The sequence below is a fragment of the Aquarana catesbeiana genome, linkage group LG01, assembly GCF_042186555.1.
Source record: "Aquarana catesbeiana isolate 2022-GZ linkage group LG01, ASM4218655v1, whole genome shotgun sequence".
NCBI lineage: Eukaryota > Metazoa > Chordata > Amphibia > Anura > Ranidae > Aquarana > Aquarana catesbeiana.
The window spans coordinates 44,671,503-44,677,174 of NC_133324.1; the positions used below are offsets into that span (position 1 = coordinate 44,671,503).

Below are 5,672 nucleotides of genomic sequence, written 5' to 3' on the forward strand. Positions count from 1 at the left end.
TTGACAGAAAAGTTTTGATGTAATGCCCTCAAGGGTAAGTGAAGGCAGATAATTTAGTACTTGCGAACGTGACCTCTACAGTTTCGCGGTCAAGCCGCTTCTTCAGGAGGCGTCCTAGTACAATTTCTATAGAATAAAAGAATCAACATTACAGAAGTAGCTGAACATTTAAATAAAGCAATGTAATAAACATCCAAAATATTGATATTGAGAAAGTAGTCGTTAGTATATATTGCACTCACCAACCTTAGCCCACAAAGGGGCTAGAACGACACTGTGAGACGCCCTCACTTTTACACATTCTACTCTATAATAAATGGGCCTTTGAAACACTTTTTACCCATCTCCATCTATAACCATTGCCCTTTCATATTCTCTGTACCATTTTAAATATTTATATTATTATTATACAGTAAAAAAATATTTTTTGTACCAAACCTTGCATAACAAATTATTATTACTGTTTATAAATCAATTATGTTTATTCAATAACATGTTAGTAATGAAAGAAAAAGAAAAAAGACTACATTTTTATGAAGTTTTAAGATTATATTGGCTAATTACGGTTTTTGTTTTCAAGCAAACATGCTTATTCAATTTGGACTTAAACAGGATAATGAAACATTTTGGTAGAAATATGCATCCTAGAAGTCCAGCACTGGAGGCCAATATTGCAAATATCTCCACAGCCACCATGTATTTCCCTTTAGTGCTCAGATAGGCCTTCATCATGGCAATCCAGACACTGCAGAACACCACCATGCTGAAGGTGATGTATTTGGCCTCATTAAAAACTGTCCGGTAATGTCCTCACCACAAAAGCCAGAACAAAGCTCACAGCTGCCAGAAACCCCATATAACCCAATACAGAGTAGAACCCGATAACTGATGCTTCATTACACTGAATGATGATCTTGTCCTGAGTGATTGTCCATTTCTTTAAATGTATGAGAAACAGACAACCAAACAAGACATATTATTACTTGAACAGATGAACACACTGATACTATGGAATTGACCAATGTGACTCCAATCCATTTCCTCCAGTAGCTGCCAGGCTTGGTGGCTTTGAAAGCAATGTAAAACCATGATTGTTTTAGCCATAAGAGAGGATATGGCTATAGAGTATATGATTCCAAATGTCATAACACAAAGTATACAAGTTATATCCAGTGGATGACCAAGGAACACACAGAGGAAGCTCAACAAGATGGAGACAAGAGGAACAAAACTCAAGTTCCTATTATTAGCTTTAACAATGGGAGTGTTCCAATAGGAAATAAAAATCCCCATTACTAAGAGAGTCACAATGCAGAGTGAAACAGAAATTAATATAAATATTATAGAGATATCATATGTGTAGGAGAGAAATTCCAGAAGTTTTGGAATACACCGATCCTTCTTCTCATTGGGCCATTCCCTTTCTGTGCATTTCATGCAATTCTCACTATCTGCCAAAGAGCAACAAATAGTATTTTAGTTTTAAACAATGAAACTGTAATTCTAGGGGGAAATGGAGGGGGAGGCAGATACTTATATTTAGACCAGCAAAATGTTATTTGGACATATAATTCCTAATAGATATAAAAAATAGTCAATGCAAATGAATGCATGCACGTATCTGAATCTGTCTTGATATTATCCCTGTCTTGATAATCCTGTTCAGGAAGGGGCAGAATTTGGAGCCAATCAGGTTCTGCTACATCAACATGTGATAATCTGGGAAATACTAACAGGTGCAAAGAGAAGAATACATTTCACCCTACAGATAGCTATTTTTTTTTTGAAATTACCAAAAAAGTTTTCCCTCTAGTAAACATTGTAACTGAGAGAATACATTACATTGTGTGTATAAACAGTTTCCCTTGAAATGTAAGTCTCTTCTGTGATTGACAATTAGAAAGGATATGTAGGGAGGGACATTTTACTAATTTACTCTAAAGCTCTAAAGCACTGACTTGTACCTATAGGTAAGCCTATAATAAGACTTACATATAGGTACTGTAAATATCTCCTAAACGTGCACCGTTTAAGAGGTATTTACTATATATACAGCCGATGATTTCATCGCGCATGCACTCTGAAGGAACGGCCACCCGGGTCGCTCCTTCAGAATCCTGTGCCGTAAACGGCGGCTCCCCCGTGCATGCGCTTCTGCCAGTTACATAGCCGCAGCTTGCGAAACCGGAAGGAAGACGGTGAAGATGGAACCTGTCATGGTATTGTGGCAGTCATGTGAGTCATGTGACTTGTTAGTATTACAAGGTCTCAGGTGTGAATGGGGAGCAGGTGTGTTAAATTTGGTGTTATCGCTCTCACTCTCTCATACTGGTCACTGGAAGTTCAACATGGCACCTCATGGCAAAAAAACTCTCTGAGGATCTGAAAAAAAGAATTGTTGCTCTACATAAAGATGGCTTAGGCTATAAGAAGATTGCCAAGACCCTGAAACTGAGCTGCAGCACGGTGGCCAAGACCATATAGCGGTTTAACAGGGCAGGTTCCACTCAGAATTGGTAAGACACATCATAGGCATACTTAGAATTACACCCCAAAACACATTTTGTTACTCCTCCCGAGTATGATGATACCACATGTGTGAGACTTTTTAACAGCCTGGCTATATGGACAAGTCCAAAATCCAAAGAGCACCTTCAGGCCTTCTATTGTAGGGACATAAACAATGCATCTAATTTACTGACTACCAATCACATTTGTGGATGCCCTGTGGAGTGCCAGGACAGTAGGAGCACCCACAAAATTACCACATTTTGGAAAGTAAATACCCCAAGGTATTTCAACCACTTCAAAACCGGGCCAATTCTGACACTTCTCACATACATGTCAAAACCTGTTTTTTTTGCTTTAAAATTACTTACAATCCTCAAACATTATATATTTTCTGAAAGCAAAGATGGGGAATAAAATGCCAGTTGCTGCAATGTTTTATGTTGCATGATATTTGCACAGCCTTTCATCAAATTCTAATTTTCAGGGTAAAAATGTAGTTTAACCACTTCAATACTGGGCACTTTTAACCCATTCCTGCCCAATTTTCAGCTTTCAGAGCTGTTACACTGAATGACAATTGTGCGGTCACTGCACCCAAATGAAATTTTTAGCATTTTTTCACACAAATAGAGCTTTCTTTTGGTAATATATAATCACAGCTGGGTTTTTAATTTTTTTATTAAAAAAGGAAAAAATAGCAAAAATTTTTAATAAAACAAAAAAGTTTTTAGTTTCTGTCAGAAAATTTTGTAAATAAGTAATTTTTCTCCTTCACTAATGTGTGCTGATGAGGCTTCACTGATGGGCACTGATAGGCACTGATGGGGTGGCACTGATGAGAAGGCACTGATATGTAGCACTGATGAGCACTGATAGGTGGCACTGATAGGTGGCACTGATGGGCGGCACTTATGGACAATGATAGGGGGCACAGATAGGCGGCACTGATGGACAGGCACTGGTGGGCACTGAAAGGCAGCACTGCATCATTGATGGGCACAAATTGACATCAGTGATGGGCACAAACTGGCATCGCTGATGGGCACTGTTGGGGCTGCACTGATCATCAGGGGACTGATGATCAGTGCCCTGATTATCTATACAGCTCTCCCCTGTGCGGAGATGCCGCTGCTCTGCTCCGATAACTGGCATATCCTTGTTTACATGTGATTGGACACCACTGATTACATGGGTAAAGAGCCGCATCATCGGCTCTTTACTGAGATGGGGGTTGTGCCGTGTCTTAGGAACACAGCGTGGTTGCGATCGCTGCGCTGTGTGCCCCCGCAAGCACGGTGAGACTGGGGCGACATCATATGACGATGTATAGACAAATTACTGTGGGCAGGAGGTAGTTAATACATTTTAGTGCTACTGAAAATGTGCCGGACTGCCTGGCTTGTGAATACTCCCAATCTAGATAATGATGACTGGGATGATATGTGGTAAGCTCCATTTACCATATTGGTATGGTCTAAGGACCAACTTATTCACTATAAGTTTCTGTATAAGATCTATATGACCCTGGGATGGTTGGCTAGAGTGTATAGTTCCCAATCCTCCACATGTTGGCGCTTCTCCCTGAATACAAAAGACAGACAATCAGCGCCAATCTAAGTGCAGCAATATTAATAATACATTTAATTGAATAGTATTGCAGGAAGGGAAGAATCTCACCATGCCAACATCCAATATATATATATATATATATATAGGGATTGAACAAGTCAAAAAATTGGTGGACTTTGTGGGCGCATAATGAGAGGGAGAATCAATAAAAAGGTATAAATTTTATTACAGCATAATTAAAAAACATATAGACAACATACAAACAACACCCTGTATGGACACAGTTATCAGTTACCCAATAATGCAGTTACAAAGGACTGGACCTTAGGTACAAAGATTGATTTGTTAATATATCAAAGTGAGAGAAAGATTTCTGATCCAGTAATTCCTCCAAAAATGTGCTCGTTGACGCGTTTCACTAAAATATTAGCTTCCTCATGACAGATACTGGGTAGATGCTGGTGAACTTGTGGCTCAGGGTATGGGAGAACCTCAAAATACTAACAGACAACCGGAAAGATGAAATTTCAAATTTCATATGTATGTGTGTAGTATTGGCTACACACAGAGAGGAAAGCTGTACACACTGGTGCAGCGTCAAAGGGGGCACATTTTTCCCTGCTTATGCGACAACACTGGTCTCAGCCCTAACAAAAAGTCTCCCCCTGTGGGATAAGTGCAATATTTACATATTCAGACATGCCATCGGTCTCTGTACTTGAGGGGATTTTGTACTCACCCATATAATACATTGGTTCTGTACCTATGGGCCATTTTTTGGTACTATTGATACTGTGTTGGAAACACTTATAGTGTGAATCTGTGACCACTTATCTCTATGTGTGATCTATATTCTAATATCTCTATATCCTCAATCTATATGACTGTTATGCATCAGTGGCACCTATCATAGACCACACGACATGTGTGTATTTGACTACTACACACATACATATGACATTTTAAATTTCCTCTTTCTGGTTGTCTGTTAGTTTTGTGAGGTTTTCCCATACCCTGAGCCACAAGTTCACCAGCACCTACCCAGTATCTGTCCTGTGGAAGCTAATATTTTAGTGAAACGCGTCGACGAGCAAGTTTTTGGAGGCATTACTGGATCAGAAATTTTTCTCTCACTTTGATATATTAACAAATCAATCTTTGTACCTAAGGTCCAGTCCTTTGTAACTGCATTATTGGGTAACTGATAACTGTGTCCATACAGGGTGTTGTTTGTATGTTGTCTATATGTTTTTTAATTATGCTGTAATAAAATTTATACCTTTTTATTGATTCTCCCTCTCATTATGTGCCCACAAAGTCCACCAATTTTTTGACTTGTTCAATCCCAATATATGAGTAGTATTGCACTCACTGGAAATAGGATAAAAACAGGCACATCTTTATGAGTAGCAGGCTTCTCCTGAATGCCAATTGTATACATATTTTTTAGGATTGTACAGCTATTCAAAAATATTGGCAGGATATCCTACCGCGTGTGAAATCTGTTACTGCTATCACCATCACCCCCGATTGAAGCCTCCTAAGCCTAGCAAATTCCTTGACACCCTACGAAAGTTATCTGTACCTTACTC

The 5,672-nt window shown here is 39.0% G+C and overlaps 1 pseudogene; it reads right to left on the reverse strand.

Annotated features, from left to right (window-relative positions):
* Positions 1-531: 531 nt before the first annotated feature.
* On the reverse strand, positions 532-1,293 carry LOC141142116 (vomeronasal type-2 receptor 26-like; annotated as a pseudogene).
* Between the last annotated feature and the right edge of the window lie 4,379 nt (positions 1,294-5,672).